Source organism: Ixodes scapularis, unplaced genomic scaffold, assembly GCF_016920785.2.
Source record: "Ixodes scapularis isolate PalLabHiFi unplaced genomic scaffold, ASM1692078v2 PGA_scaffold8__174_contigs__length_109621045, whole genome shotgun sequence".
Classification (NCBI taxonomy): Eukaryota; Metazoa; Arthropoda; class Arachnida; order Ixodida; family Ixodidae; genus Ixodes; species Ixodes scapularis.
Window position 1 is genome coordinate 6,066,396 of NW_024609883.1, and position 17,525 is coordinate 6,083,920.

Consider the following 17,525-nt stretch of genomic DNA (forward strand, 5'->3'; position numbering starts at 1 on the left):
TCTCTCCGGCGTCGACTACAGAAAGCTGTAGAGTGCCTACTTTGGCTTGCTTTTTCATGCGGGAAAGGCAGACCTCTGCGAAGTGGCCTTGCTTACGGCAAAAGTTACACTTCGATTTGCGTGCGGGACAGTCCTCACGAGGATGAGGTGAACGTCCGCAGAATAAACAAGAACCAGGCCTGCCCGTATAGACGCGAGACGACTGGTCGTGAGCAGCGTTGGTGGCGTTAGGCTTAGTGCCGCGCCGCTTGAGACGACCTGCGAGCTTGGTCGCGTCAAGATTGACACCTTGACCTCCTGGAGTTTCAGATTGACCCGTGCTTGCCTTGGTTGCCTTTTCTTTGTCGGCGTCTTCGGCTTGGCGCGCTTGTACCCACGCGTCTTTGAGCGTGAGCTTTGGGTTACGTCCAAGACGGTCAGACAGCTGAGAGTCCCAAGACCGACGACAAAACGATCCCTGACAAGACGTTCCTCGACCTCCGGGGTGCCATAGTTACAGCGCTTTACTAGACGCATCAGCTCGGCGTAGAACGCATCTACGGTTTCCTCCGCTTGTTGGACCCGCCGATGGAAACGCGACGATTCGTATACTTCGTTGACGGGGCGGACGAAGTGCTCGGTGAAACACCGTACAACGGCGTTGTATGGCGCCTCGGCGGACAGCGAAAAGGACTGCAGCAAGCGTCGGGCCTCCGATCCCATGCAGTAGAGTAGCAGACGTACCTGAAAATCTTGAGGTGCCGAGGAAAGACCCGATGCAAAGGCGTAGTCTTCATACTGCGACAGCCAGGAGGGCCACAGTTCCGCGTTCGAAAAGTCGAAGCTGTCAGGCTGGCGTAAAGCGATGCCCCTCCAGGGTGTGGAATCGGTTGTGCTATCAGAGCTTGCCATATCCCACTCCTGACACCATGTAGGATTCAGAGCCTACCTCTCAAACCCTGTGAGGCGGAGCTCAGTAAAAGACATCCGACACCGACGGCTGCTCGTGAAGAACTCCCCTTTACTTCTTCTAACGAGCACGCACGCCCCTCTACACTAAGAGCGCGCCACTAGCTGGACAAATAGCGACCACTACAAGAAGTGGCGGCCCGCTCCATCTTGCGCCTTCCAGCCGACTGCGGCAGTCTCGATCCTTTCGACGCCGACGGTTGCACTACGGAATGGCCAGTGAGGAGCAGAAACCTACAATGACCGCAGCCAGCAGCTTCATCGTACAGCCGCCGCAGCCGTTCGATTTCAAGAATGCAGGCCAATGGCCGCAGTGGATCCTGTGGTTCGAAGACTATTCTTTTGCTTCGGGCCTCTACACGGCAAAGGATGAAGTGCGCACTCGGACGTTGCTGTACTGCATGGGTTCTCAAGCCCGCATCGTCTTGACGTCACTCGGGCTTGGCGAGGACGAGCTCGGAGACTACGCCAAGGTCAAGGAAAAGTTCGACAGCTACTTCGTGCACCCTGTGAATGAACTGTACGAAAGCGCGCGTTTCCACAGACGTACTCAGCAGTCCGGTGAGTCAGCGGATGCTTTTTACACGGCGCTTTGCAACATGGCGAAGCGTTGTAACTACCGCCCACCGGAAGTCGAGGACCGTCTGATAAGGGACCGCTTTGTTGTCGGGCTGCTCGATACTAAGTTATCAGACCGACTCTGCCGGAACTCGAAGTTGACGCTCGAGGAAGCTCTAGTTCTAGTGCGTCAGCATAAAGATTCCGAAACCGAACGAAAACTCCGAGAGTCAGCGGTATCATCGGGGACCACTGCGCTGAACATCGATGCCGCTAAGGTGAAAAGACACCACCCGCCGAGACAAGCGCGCGCACAGGCAGCAAGCGGGTCAAGTCTTTCTCTCTGCGTCTACTGTGGACGGTCTCCTCATCCGCGCACGGAATGTCCCACGAGCAAGGCTTCATGTAACCTGTGCCACAAGAAGGGGCATTTTGCAGCCGTTTGCCGCTCAAAGAAAGGCAAGTTGGCATCAATTGAACTTGGTGCTGTCAGCACGGCGACCCGCCCCAGAAGCAAGTTTGTCGAGGTCAAGGTCAACGGACTTCCCCTGAGCTTCAAGGTGGACAGTGGCGCTGAGGTGTCCGTCATTCCAAGTACGTTTTCGGGCATTCCAGCACATCTTCAGCGTCCGGAAGGTGAGCTGACAGGCCCTGGTGGGCACGCGCAGGAAGTTCTAGGAACGTTCATGGCCAGCTTGTCATGGAAGGACAAATGCGTGACACAAAGGCTTTACGTCGTCCGTTCTCAGACTGTGCCTCTTTTGGGGGTTTCCTGCGATTCAAGCCCTTGGAGTCGTGAAGTTTGTGGACCATATCCCAGAAGTTCCTCTGTGCCAAAACGGGGTAAACGTCCCAGCCAAGCTGCCCTGGCAGCAGCTGGGAATTGACTTGTTTCAATTTAACGGCCAGGATTTCCTACTGATCATTGACTACTTTTCACGATACCCTGAGGTGATCACACTAAGAAGCACAACGTGCTCATCAGTGGTCAAGGCGGTAAAAAGTGTAGTGGCACGCTTTGGCATTCCAGAGCTCATCCGAAGCGACAATAGCCCGCAGTTTGCGGCTCAGGAGTTTGCGGACTTCGCGCGTGACTATGGCTTCAAGCACGTGACGAGCAGCCCGCGCTATCCTCAATCCAACGGGGAAGTTGAGCGCGCGGTCCGGACAATCAAGGGCCTCTTCTCCAAGAATGACGACCCTTTTCTGGCGTTACTGGGCTTCAGAGACACCCCTGGGCCGTCTGGGTTCAGCCCCGCACAGCTGTTGATGGGACGACGGCTGCGGACCAACTTACCGAAGCCGTCGGAGAAGCTGAGACCCGAGTGGCCATCGACAGAGGTCTTTCTCAACAAGGACAAGGCAGATAAGCGTCGGCAGGCCACCGACTTCAATCGTCGACATGCGGCGAAAGAACTGCGTCCGCTCGCTACAGGCGAGGATGTCTGGGTCACAGACGTCCAGTGCGGTGCCAAGGTTCTGAGCGAAGCACAGCGACCACGTTCTTACGTGGTGGAGACACCCCGAGGAGTTCTGCAGCGGAACCGGAAGCATCTGGTGCCGTACAAGCCTCCAGTGGCGCCTGTTCCGGAACCTCCTGATCTACGGGAGTCGGACGAGTCACTTGCTTATGGACCTCTTGGTCTGCGGCAGCGGACTCTCAGCCGTCCAGCAACCCCTGACGTCGTTAGTCAGAGACCCCTGGATCCTGAGTCTGAAGTAGTTCAGAGGTCTCGATATGGTCGGGCGATAGTCCGCCTCAAAAGACTCGACCTATAACTACGGTCTGTGTACTCTTTCCAACGTTGTAGTGTTGCTGTGGTGTCGTTGTGGTGTTGGGAAGAGTTGATGGTTTTAGGGTTTTAGGTTTTAGACGTAATTGGTATCTTCGGTTTTGTTAGAAGGAGAGATGTACAGTAGCGCCACTAACCTAGAGGGCGCCACGTGTTTGTTAAGTTGGTTATAAATAAAGCTGCCGGGAGCGAGCTGCTTCTTCTTCGTCACCGGCTCTCGGACTCTGCGTGTCGTGTTCCACTACAATGCATTGACTCAGGAGAGCCGCCCCACGGTGCCGCGTCTATAATAAAAGTGATGATGTAATCGGTATATACAAGTTGAACCAAATAATATTGCGGTTATTTTCTAGAAAGGCTGTTCCACTCTCGGTGGGGACAGCTAAAGCAGTAGTCTCAACTGGCAACACTTAGCCGACGTGACGACGTGCGCCGTTTGGATGGTGCACAGAGCAGCGGCTCACTTTGGTGAAGGCAGCCGTCTCCAAAAAGGTAGTCCACTCTATGCAGACGGCTACCACCCCAAGGCATAGATGCTTGAAGCGCAGGTTGCACTAACGCCGCACCGTTGTTCTTGTTTCAGGAAGTTATACGGTGTCGATGAGGTTGTCGTCGTCGTTGTCGTCGCTTGATGATGTGCCACACGTTTACTCACTCTTTCTTCTATGTTCCGAAAATGCCATCAAAAGGGCCAGAATACGCAAAGGAAAATACACTCGACGCTAACAACACATGCTCTTTCAACCATGGTTTTAACCATATTTAACTTGAAGCACCGAAGTAAATGAGTAGAAACAGAAGACTTCTAGACAAGTTATATTTCACGCAAGTTAAAAAAAACACAAAAAACAGTACATTATTCTTAAATTGTATGGAGTAACTTTCTTATAGAATTTTGTTAGCCAAGGATTTTGTTTTTTTCTATTATTTACTTTCTCTGACGCCCCAAAAAAGCAACAGCGGAAAAGAAAAAAAAATGTAGGGATTTTTTGCTGCGCGGGGGGCATCCGCGCCCTAGATACGAAGGCGCGTCATTCTGACGTAGGCTTTCTTTGTCTTGCGCGAGGCCGGGATTGCAAACTCAATAGTTGGGAAAGAAAAAGCTTTTATGACCTAGGCTCCGCCCCTTGTTTCTCGACACGTCACAACTCGAAAGGTACCCGTTTGCCACCAGAATAGCACCCCTGATCGCCCCTAATAAAGTCGGCAAGCACCACTTTCAAATGTGCTGCCTGCCGATGACCAGGGGTTGTGAAGAGAAGGAATACTGTGTCAAATAGAGTGCCTTCATACACACGCAGACATGTAGGCACCCTACACTCGAAGAAAAAATGACGACCCGGGGTAGTCAAAGTGGCGTTTCGGAGCCACTGACCCCGGAGCCCAAAGGCCCCGTTACTAGCCTTTGGGCAAATTGACGACCCTAAGCCTTTGCGGAATGACCACATCCCTCCCAGTGACAACGGGTGGGGTGGTCACTTTAGCATCATATAATATTGTCCAGGCAGTCGTACAATAAAATCATTCACTTGAATAACCTCAAAAAGTATGTAAAGTATTTTATTTTAAGATTTCGTAATCACTGCACAAATTTGAAACCGCCAACAACAGTATGTGTCACGTAATTCGCGTAAGTTGGCGGAAGCACGGCAGCAACCTGGCAACACTGGTTGGCATTCTCCCTTCTCGGCCGGTGCGGCCTGCGTGAGCGCCTCGCTGAATTTCTACGTGCGGAAGGCGGCGAGTTGTGGCTTGACGCTACCGACGCTACGCTTGGTTTGACATGAATATTTGCTGAAATGAGGTAAGCATACTCTTTTCACTGTAATTAATTGTGAGGTAGGGTTATATTTGATTGTGTTGGGGACTGAGGACCGACAGGAGGAACGTGCAGAAGCAGATATGACTGTTTCTCGTTCTGCCTTTCCTCAGTCTGAGGCTTTGTTCAGTATGTTTAACCTTCACCAGCTCATCTGGGACCTTCCTTTTTGTCGACGGTATTTGAAAAGTGGTTTTTATTTGTTATGGTTGTGCACCAGACAATATCTAAGCTTGAATATCTGGGGGACACATGCGTCGATGTTCATTCTGCATTGCGCGACTCAGCGCGCTAGTTATGTAACAATGCCGTGGAACGATATCATCATGACGTATCCAGTCCTGCCCAGAGAATGACACATTCAAGATTGCCTCTGTCATAGCCTCCTCTATACACGAACTCAACTCTCCTACGTCACGCCGCGGTGGTGGCGCGCCGGACGCACTTCCGGTCTGGGGCGGTGGGCAGAAGTCGCCGTGCCAGACATGTATTCCCGTGTTGCTTTGGAAGAAACGAGACAAAAAACCTGCCTTCTCGTCAAAATGCTGCGACGGGGGTTGTACCAAGAGAGTCTGGAAAGGTTTGAAGATCAGTTTTCATGTGTTTTTGCCCCCCTCCGTTCGTCCGAGAACGTGGATAGTAGCCGTGACAAGGGCAAACCAGACGCTGTCGAACTACGATTGCGTGTGCGGGCAACACTTTGTGGTCGCCAGATGTATTTGCTTGGTTCCAACATAAACGAGAGAAAATCGCCAAGTTGTCCGAACCACCCACGGGTTCAGTGCGTCTTCAAATTCGCACGGCCGCCTGATCGTTCGAACTTTCGTCTGCTCTTTCAAACGTCTGCTTTTTGTCGTCTGCTCGTTCAAACAAAAGCGGCCCGTAGACCAAACTTTGACCCGGTGATTGCAATAAGAGGTAATTGCAGGCCTCAAAAGACTTAAGTAGGCTCAATGTAAACAGTAGATACACGATGTTGATCATTGGTACCGGTGGCCATCACCGACTTGTTAGGCTTGGTCTGTTCCCGCTTCCGATTTTCAGTATCGACATCGATCATCGCCGCTACCTTCTACTTTTTGCAACACGAGCGACGTCGCTACCGAAAATAGTTAGAAGAATCTCATCATGGTTTTGGCGTCCATTCTGCGGCGTTCATGCGAATGAATCGCCGCACGTCAAATTATGTACAGAAAGTTTCGAGGCGTAACGAGCCTTGATAATTTCGCTTATGCGAATAAAGTGGTAAGACACTGCGATGAGGACGTAGAATCGACAATTCCAACGCGAAAAAGAGTATGCAGACTCACACACACATACAGACTCACAATGGTTTGTTGACGCGGGCGTGGTGCTTCTTTCACGCACTCCATTGCGCATCCGTTCGAACTGTCGTCTGCTCTTTCAAACTTGTCTACTTTTTGTCGTCAGCTCGTTCAAACGACAGCGGCCCGTAAACCAAACGTCGACGCGGTAATTGCGATAAGAACTAAGTGCAGGCCTCAAAACACTTTTGAAGGTTGGTTGGGGTAAGTAGGCTAAGTGCAAACAGATACAAGAAGATGTTGATCATTATTGTCACTAGTGGCCATCACCGACCTGTAATGCCCGATTCTACTTGCGGTTTTCAGTATCGACGTCCACCATATCAGCTACGGTCCACGCTTTTGCAGTCCAATCAACGTCGCGTATGAAAACAGCGAGCAAAATCTCATCGTGGGAGTCAGGCTTTAGCGCCTATTCTGCGGCGTCCACGTGAAATGAATCGCCGCACGTCACATTATTCACGCAAAGTTTTGCCTCGTTAGTCTTGCTGAAGCCGCTCAAGCAGTCAGACATTGTTAGGAGGACGTAGAATCAACAATTCCAACGTGAAAAAGAGCACGGGACTCCCACCGACGCCGACAACAACGAAATTCAATGGTTTGTTTATGGGCGACGGCGGGCTTCTTGCCCACCATCTACCGCGCATGCGCAGCGCCGGTGGCGTCCGCTAGGGGCGCTGCGATTTGTTTGTAAACATGAGTTGTTGTATACGGAGAAAGCCTTGCGCGTCGCGTGAAAAGACGGCCGCCGTAAATGGGAAAAGAGGGGCGGAGAAACGGGAGCGAAGAGAACCTTGTCTGCTAGCGCCACAAAAGAGCGAGCGGCCAAACGCAGAAACATCTTTTTTTTTCTTCTCTCTTTTCTTGTCGCTATCGTGGAGAGGAGAAACTCAACGTCCATCCTTTCCCGTTTCTCCCTGCGCCCTTTCGAATCGCCGCGCCCGTTTCTCCCGGAGTACAAAAACGACGGTGACGAAAACACAAAAACAAGCGTGGTTCGGGGAGCGGCCGCTCATGACCCAAGCGCTCGCTGTCTAGGTCTGCCCTTTCTGCTCTGCGCTACCATATAGACCTTTTTTGAAAGGACGCCGCCATCTTGCAAAAACGGCGTTGACAGCGCCGTCTAGTGGCTAATCACTTAGAATAGTGGCGGCGTAGCGATTATCTGGGTAGGCAACGTTGTGGGTATGGGGGGAACTTGGCTCGGCTTGGAGTGGTACTAGGCGGAACTTGCGGGATGAACAGTGTTGGCTTGCAGGCCGTGAACCGGAACGTCCGGTTAGTGGCCACCCATTTCAAGGTGGACGGGACCACGTGGACGGGACGACGGAGCCACAGCCTTCGAGCATATTTTGCTGAGTTGTTTTTTTCTCTTCCGTGTAATCGGATCATCAAAGCACTCCCGTTTTGTTTTGAGTTGAGTGTACCGCTGCCATGTCGTCCGGCGCGAGTTCAGCGATGTCGAGCGGATCGACACGGACCATTGACATCGGAGGTGAGTAGGGAGAAAGAGAAATGCCGACTACTTACTAATCGCTCAGATAACGTAGGTGCGCACTGAATGTCGCGCGCAAGGTGATGGTCGGAAGTTGCGGCGATTGACGTCGCAACGAATAATCACAATATGAGAATTGTGCCGCAATCGATCGGTGCCCGCCGACGCGATCGGTCATGCAGTTGACCCTCAAACACCGAATTAAATTGCTAAGATCGCATCTGTTATCGGATCGCTTGCAACAAGTCATTAAAACTCTCAAACATCAGTAGCAGGATTTTTTTTTTTTCTGTTGGAAAGCGCAGAAGAAGAGCACTGGCAACGGAGAGGACTACCCTGAGTAGCACACAGAATGCATTTAATGAAACCGCGTGCGGGCGAAGAGCAATGGAGAAAACAAATGAGCTGCACACAACAGCCATCTGTGTTTACTAATGCATGTTTGGAAATAACTGTGTCAGCTGCATTTCGATTTACACGTTAAGGCATAACACATGGTAACCATGACACTGTGTGTCTACATAACTTCATCGTTTCAAATTGAAGTTCAGATACAATTCTTAAATAAATCTGTGCAAGAGACAGAGGAATTCCTCCTCAACTGTTTTTGTTTTACATGCCAGTTTCGCGCCTTACATTCATGGCAAACTTATGCCACTCACCTGCACCTTGGCTAGCTAGTCTTGTTTTTTCCTTTCCCCTTTTTTCTGATGTTTGTGTATCTGTGCTAATTCCGGTGCCTTGCATCTGCAGGCGAGCATCGGTACCCTCATCCAGACCTCATCACCAGCTGGGACGACGACGTGAAGAAGTGGCCGGACATTCGGTCAGCAGACGTAATTTACTATCTGCTTTACACAAAAGCATGTGATATGAGGGATGTGAAAGCGTATAAAAGCTTGGAGTCATATAACTATTTGAAGAGTGGCTGGGTGGGACAAGTCCTCATTCATGAAATAGACGGCGACTTGGTCCTTTTAAAAGGCAGTGTGCAAGGGTCACAATCAAGCAAAAAGCTCAATCAGGTCTGGGTCTGCGCCAAGAGGGAAGGCCAGGTGGTGACAGCTGGATGCACCTGCATGGCCGGCAAAGCAAGAGTGTGCAGCCATGTAGGTGCAATACTTTGGAAGGTAGACGCAGCAGCAAGTTCGGGATACACTGGGCACGCCTGTACAGATGAAGGAAGCAAATGGAACCAAGGCACGAAAAAGAACATCGTGCCCTCCGCCCTCTGCAACATCGATTTCCAGTTGGAGAGAGGGACATCCACAAGCCCCGTTACCCATGCTCGACATGCTCCACAAGCAAAGAAGTTTCGCGCCTTTCGTGATGATAAAGAGCTGGAAGAGTTCTTGACGACAGCTCCCTCTCAAAGTCTCTTCAACATACCGGGCAAGTACAAGCTATTCTTGCACCAACATGGCAATGTGTCTGCTCAGTTTGTTATAAATAGCTCTACAATCAGATTTTTAAAACTTTTGACTAGTGGAACCTCAAGAAACAAAATACAAGTCTTGCACATAGCTTACATACTGTACAAAATAGTTTCTAAAAGCTTGGCCATCCAAGGGAAAAAAATGCTTATGGAGTTTCGAATGTAAATGTTCCAATTCAAATAAATAAATAACGATCGGCCGAATCTTCCAATGTTTGGATCGGCTAATTCGGAACATGTCAAACTTTTGGGAAATATTCAATAAAGATTTGGCAACCAACTCCACGAAAGCGACCAAAGGAATAGACGGCAGTTTTGCTGCTTCGATTGGATTCATGCACAATCATTTAGCGTTGCCCAACATACCTAACATTGCACTCGTACTGTAGGCTAGGGTATGCAAATAGTAGTTTTCGAATTGAATAGCACAATGTCATCCTTAGCTTCAATACTGTTGAGAGAACCGGTTGTCGGGGCTTTCTTTTGCACAAAAAATCTAATCCGAAAATGTAAATATTTCTACCACAACAGCACCAGTTCCCATTAAAGTAAATGCAGTCCAAGAATGACACGTTTGCCAAGAAGTTTGTGATGCAAAGGATTTAAACAAGTCTAGTCAGCTCAATAATCGGATAAATCATTACTAACATTTGGAGTGACGGAGAAATTCCCGCCATCTCTTACAAACAGGGAGTCTGAAAGTGGCAATACATTTTTAACTGTTTCTTTCCATGCCATTACAGGAACGCTGTTCTACGACACACTTAGAGCACCTCTCCGGATGCCATCCTGTGGCCCTGATGAGGCACCGGATGCACTACCAAGCCACGAGAGCCATCTTGATTTAGACAGCCTGCCAGAGAGCTGCCTGCGGTGCAATGTATTTTACACAGATTATGTTGTCTTGAGCAGGGCTGCAGCAGCAGAGTTAGAAAATCAAACAAGGGGCATGCCAAATGCCTTATGGAGAGAGTCACGGCAGTTGCGCATTACGGCGTCCAACGTAGGACGGGTTCCTAAAATGGCAGCGACTTCCCACGACAAGGCGGTGGTGTCGCTCACCAGCTGTACATTCCGTGGGAATGCGGCAACTAGGCGGGGCCAGCATTTTGAGCCCGTTGCGCGAACGCAGTTTGGAAGAGAGACAGGGTTAAGGGTTTCCTTGTGTGGAACTGTTTTTGTCTGTGCACAGCTGCCCTGGATCTCTGCCACTCCAGACGGTCTGATTGAATCTCATAACGCCATCTTAGAGATCAAGTGCCCAGATACAGACGATTGCTGGCCCCTGATCGAAGGAGGAACCTACGAGGTTAAAAAAAACGAAGATGGCAGTTTCTTTTTGGACGCCGATCGCGACAGAGGCTTTTACAGCCAGGTGCAGTACGCTATGATCTGTACCAAAAAGGTGTTGTGCTTTTTTTATGTTTGGTCGCCCCTCAACGTTGCATCATTCACAGTGCCGTTTGATAAGCAGTTTATAACGAAAAACATGCCACGTCTGACAAGGTTTTATTTTGTTTCGATGTTACCTTATGTTGAACAAAAGTACAGAGATGGTAGTCGCGAACTGTCATTGGGCTACAGGCGGTTGGCAAAGATGTAATATATTGTAAAACCCGAGACGTAGGACAATAGGACAAGAAAAAAGGGGACAACACAGACACAGACCTGTCTCTCCGTTGTCCCCTTTTTTCTTCTCCTTTTGTCCTACGTCTCGGGTTTTACAATGTTGAAAGTTCACCAGCTCGCTTGCATCTTCTCTGTAATTTCTATGTGATATAAGAGTGCACAAGCATTTCTGAAACTGTACACACGTGAGCGATATGAAGGTGAACAGCCCTCATCTTGTTTTTGACACTCCGGCAAGTTTTGAAACAAGCTCTGTTCCAGAAGAGGGCTAGAATGCAAAGTTTAAACCCTTGGCCACGTACCATTCGAGACGTTGAGAGTTAATATAGCTTTAGGGAGCCGTAAAACAGGCAAAAAACCAGGTAAGGTGTTCACCTTCATATTGCCGGCGGGTGTACTTGCTTTTATGTGAAGAACCGTAGTAAACAATTGGCGATGTTTGGTGAGGCGCTCAGCCTCACCAAACATCGCCAATTTACAGGGGCCCTGAAACGATTTTAACATTCAAATTATCTGGACCTTGAGCTTGTCTTTTATTTTACTTTAGCAAAAGTAAGCAAATGTGCTTTGTAACCGCTAAGGGAAAAGGGGGCCATTTCGCAACCAGCAGTTGAGCGTATTGGCGATGGGGGCTATGGCGTCGCATCGAGTGCAGTTTGCTGAGAGCGCAACTTGAGCAGTTATCGGCTAATCTTTTATAAATATTGGTAAAACGTAAATTAATATATCAAAAAGCCCCATATTCTTGGCTTTTAGTACATATAACATTAGTGGCATCATCTACCGAAAGTCAGCAAAGGCATTCCTTCGTTGTTTTGCTGCTCATTGCGGAGAAGGAGTCGTGTAACCGAGCTTTCGGTTGCACGTCAAAAGATCCCCAGGTGGTCCAAAATTAATCCTCAGTCCTCCGTTGGGGCGTGCCAGATGCCCGTCGTAAGTTTGGCACGTAAAACCCCCGAATTCGACTTTTTATTTCATTGTTTTGCTACTAACATACGACTGTCAAGCATGATCTTCAGCGTCCAGGTGGATGGTTTCCAGGTCCTCCAATCTGCCTTAGGGCACCACACGCTTCAATCCGTTTAATTCTTTTCTACAAAAACTAGAGCACCTAGGCGATAACTGTTTTCTGATCTTCACTGTACAAGTAACAGAGGCAGAGATCTAGGTTCTGCAGTGCAATCTTCTGCCTTATGGGGTCCGAAATGCAAAGGTTTAGCACACTCGGCCACCGGTCACCTTTAACACGTCACCTCTGGCCGTGGTTTCTGCAAAAGCACTGTAACAAATTAAGATAGACAGGAAATGCATGAGCCGAGTGGAAATAGCGACTTCTTGATGCTGTGTTTGCTCTTCTCTCTATATTTTATGCAAGTTTGCTGTGGTTATTGTTTCATCACTAATTTCGGACTGTGGAAACATTATTTTAATTGAAAAGTGTTTGGAAGAGTTTCTCATGTTTTTTGTGAATTGTAACTGCATTGAAATACATCTTTGTAAAACCGTGCTGCGTGTGTTTTTGGTACATTCTCAGATGCATTTTGCCCATACCTAGATACTTGTATGATTCCTTCAGACAAGTTATTAGGTCTTTTTATAAAAAATACTCTGGCTTCAAACTTGGAGCAGAATTATTTGTCTTCTCTAACAATCAAATCTCGTAAGACCTTCTCCAAACACTATTAAAGTAGATATGTGCGCTACTTGTTTCTTTTTGTTTGGCGAATCCACCTAACGTCTTGTTGCATAAACAGTTCCAAGACATTTTGACTTCATTTCTGAAACTGGAATTATGCTTAATAGTCGAGTTCAACATTTGCTTTTACCATGTGGCACTCTCAGTATGTACAATATTTTCTTTAGAGATTTTACAACTGGTTGCCCCTGGCAGCGACAATTGAAAATAAAATTGTGAGACATCATTCGCATACCATTTGCGAGCCATGTGAAAATCTTGGTTTTAGCGCATGCCTGAAGCAGCGAATGGTGGGGGAACTACTCGATCTGGGCAATTTCATGTCACTCCGAGGAAAGGAAACACCAGTCTTGGTCATGTTTTATCATTCTGTATTGCACACTACTCGACTGTATTGCACAACACAGAATGTCTGTGGTGGCAGCCTCGTAATACAACTTGCCCAAAGGCAACCTGGCATAGACAGGGAATCAGCACAAAGCCTCACTATGCAAAGTGCACAAATACTTCCAGCACATCGGTCTGTAACAATGTCGTGAAACAGATTAAGGTGCCAAATATTACACCACTTTTTACAAAAAGTTTATTCTTTTTAAACAAGTAGATAAGCAGCAACAGTACTATGTCAAAAATGCCATTCACTAGTGACATGAAAGGTCACACACACAAACAATATAACAGAGTGCGTAAGGGACACTGAAGTGAATGTCTAGTTCATAGTGCACAATAAACATTTCTCGATTCCATCCTACCATATATGCGAACAGTCACGCAACAGAGACCAGTCTTACGACGTAAGTATTGGTATCAAAAATCTGTTTGCTGAAAATGTGTAAACATCTTAAGCAAATATATTCCTGTTTCCTGCTCAATTATTGCACATGTGAAGTATGTAAACTGGACAAGTTTTCGAAACTATCTTCAGTGCACATTATTGACTAAACTAGACCCCCCCTCCCTCCACTCCTCGAGACTGGGACAAGGGACGGACAAACACAGTCTCCAGTCTCGAGGACGAACACTGCCTCCTTTTGAGACTGTGTTTGTCCGTCCCTTCTCACCCCAGTCTCGGAGTTTTTAGTCAGTAATGTTCGACCATGACCAGCTTGCTTGTGCCCTAACTTTCTGTTCACCTTCAGTGTCCCTTTTACAATGCAACACTTGTCTGAACAAATTGAGTGCCAGGGGCCAGGAGGAATTAGTCAATGTTTTAGCAATTGCAGATCAGCCAGCTAAGTGATTTTTACTGAAGAAAATGAAAACCCAGAAAGATTAAAACGGATTTTACATGTATCCAAAAACACACTGAGCCCCATGCATGAGGGGAAGTATTGTCAAGGGCATTTAAAAGTTCTAACCTAACACAAGAAAAAAAGAACAAGAGCATCCTTTATTTTTAAGCCCAATTCTCATGATCATCAATGCACTAAACACACCTCTTAGCCATTTCTCAGACTCCTAAAGACGGTATTTCACAACTCTGAAATTATTGAAATGCTTTTTTCAGCACATCATCGTGAAATCAGTGTCCCGGTAGGTGCTTCTTCAAGTGATGTAGGAGAAAAAAGTAACTGGAAGCATGGTCTGGAGAATATGAAGGTTGATCTACAACTTTTAAGCAGATTCTTGCCACACCCACCAAGAAAATAGTAGATCCGAGACCCTCGGGACTCCTCGTGCGCGCTGTAAACGGGGCTGGTGAACTCACATGGGGAAGTGGAATTGAACGTTCACATCGGACCAAAAGTGAGCGTGTAGACAATGCGTGGTACACCCAGGCTTCCCGCATGAGGTGTGTGGATTGCTGTTCTGCTAGGGAACCAAGGGAGTGTTGAACTTTGCAAAGAAAAGGATCGAGCTCCAAGGACTGGCTCTACACCCCGAGCTGTTTCATCCAACAAATTCGCCTGATACTGCCAGTGTACAGTGCCTCGAGGAATTGCACCTGTTGCCGAAAACCAAGGCCCTCATTGCAGCGCGCATAGCAGCCGATGGTGGAACCTCTGGTCCAACCCAAACAAACCCCTGCCCAGTGTGGCCTGGACGTTGACACTGATAAAGAACGAGGTGGGCTTCATTCGCATTGCCAACACCGACTGCATGCCCCCGATTGTCCTAAGGGGAACGATCATCAAAAAAGTGGCGACAATTGTAAGAACCACCACTGAGCAGGTCACCCTCCTGGACCTCACTCGCCACATTCAGCTGGGGCATGAGTTGTCGTCTGAAGAAAAGTTGCAATTTAAAGGTCCGGTGACAAAATACAGTCACCCCTTCCCCACTAAAACAGGTCTCATCAGGCACACAAACGTCGCTGAACATGAAATTAACACAGAGGAAACCAGTCCAGTCTGGCAAAACCCCTACTGGAATTCTCCATATTGCCGCACTTGCATGGCCAAGTAGGCAGCGCATCCGTGGCGCAACGGTTATCGTGTTTGCCTCCGACATGAAAGCCGAGGTTTGATGCCTGGCCGCGGAATACACCTTTTTGTTGTTTCTGTGATGTTGCGTTCTGGTAAATTCGAAAACCCTGTTGCTTATTCGAGGCAAGAATGCTCTACGTGCCGAACCTTCTATGCCGATTGTTCCAGAAGCCCACGCATCTACATACGGGGCTCCGCGCGGCGAGCCAGAGTCAGTCTCGTCTTAGTGTTCGATTCAGTGTGTTGCCGCCATCGACGCCGGCGATGCGAGCCTTTTTATATTTTGTTTTGGGCACAAGTTCACCCCATTAAACGTTTAGTTTGCTTCAGTTCTCATTACCTGATCAATTGTCATTCGTGACAATATGAGCGCAAGATTGACGATCGATCAGTTTTCAGAAATGCTGACCAAAGGCGTTATCCAAACTTCGGCCAGTGCATAATCGTCACCAGTGGAGCTGGCGCACACGTGATGGATATTTCGATGTTCTGCATCGCCTTCTGCAAGCTGAAAGCCATAACGATGAAAGACGTACACCCCTTTCCACGGATGGACAATCTCGTTGACAAGCTAAGGGGACCCAGGTTCCTCATTACGCTACACTTGGTTTTTAGTCACTGGCAAGTTCCCAATAAGGAGGACGGCAAGGAGAATACTGCCCTCGCTGCTGGTTCAGGACTCTAGGTACAAGTTCAATGTTGTACAATTCTACTTATGCAGCAACTCTGCAACGTCCTAGTGCACAATAAAAGGTGGTAGCGAATCAGCTATGGAAAATCTGCCTGGCCTATGTGGACGACATCTTTGCGTTTTCCTGAATGGCAAAAGACCAACTGCAGGACCTACGAGAGATCTTCCAATCCCTTGATAATGCAGGGTTCCAACTTCAACTAAGCAAGTGCGACATTGCTTTCAACAGCATTCGGTATCTTGGCCACATCACAAACGGCCAGGCCATTTGTTGTAATTCAGATAAAATTCGCGCTGTCCGGGACACTAAGACCCTAACGAACCGCAAACAAGTTCGGAGTTCCTGGATCTCTGCGGTTACTACGGAAGGTTCGTCAGAGACTTTGCGTGCATCTCCCAGCCACTGAATGACCTTACAAGGTTGGACGTCATGTTTACGTGGAACAAAGCGTGCCAGGAATCTTTTGAGATACTAAAAAACTGGCTGACGAGCGATCCAGTTCATCGATTATTCAATTCTGACCTGCTCATCGAGATCCATATTGAAGCCTGCGGCTCTGGGATTGGCACTGTGCTCGTTCAAAAAGAAGGCGAGGAGGAGCTGTCATCGGACACGCAAGTCGGCACTTCAACAAGGCAGAGATAAACTACAGCACAGGAGAGAAAAAGTGCTTAGCAGTTCTAACCATATATCATCGGCAAACCGATGACGGTAGTCACAGACCAAGCCAGCTAAGGAGGCTGATGACAGAGAAGAACTCGAATGGACGATTGAACCGCTGGGGTTTGCTGTTGCAAGAATCCAACCTCACCCTGGAGCATTGACCAGGAGTCGAGAATCCTGCACCTGATGGCAAAGGGCTGCCACTCCTGCTAGTGTCCAGAGAAGAGATCAGCAAACTTCAAAACAAGGATTCGTTCCTCAAGCGTATCATCAAGCGCCTCCAGAGGCCCGAGCAAACTGGGGGGGGGGGGGGGGGGGGGGGAAAGGTTGAAGAGAAAAGCGAGGCCCTTTTTTCTCATTGACGACATCCTGTACCAAAGAGCCAAGGGCTTCACAGAGGAACGACTGGCGCTCGCGGTACCAAAGACCCTGCAACGCGAAATCTTTTTTGTGTGCCAAGATGACACCAAAGCAGGGCAAATTGGAATAGACTTCGTGGGCCCACTGACGGAGTCCCAGGATGGAAACAAGTATATAGTCCCGATGGTCGACTGCTACGCCAAATCGGTAGAAGCGGTGGCTATACCTGAAGCAATGGCGGCCTGTGCAGCTAAAGCTTTCACGGATTCAATGGGACACTGGAAAGAGCTATTACAGATCAGGGACGTTGTTTCACAGCGGAGATGATGGAAGAGCCGTTCCAGTTGACAAACACTAATTACGCCTGTACCACTGCATACAGGCCACAAACCAAGAGACTCTGAAAGAATCAACCGGACCCTGAAAACTATGATTACCAAGCATGTCTCCACTTATCACCGAGACTGGGACCAGTCTGTGCAGTATGTCGTATTTGTCTACAATTCTTTGGTGCAGGAGACAACAGGGCACTCTACATTTCCTCCTTCGTGGAAGAAAGGCAACCCTGGGACTCGGACATCAGAAACTACAAGTAAAAGGTCACCGGGTCCGTTATATCATCCCTAACACGACTTGAAGGCGAAAGCTCAAGCGCTGATGCATTAAAGACAGACACATGACTTACT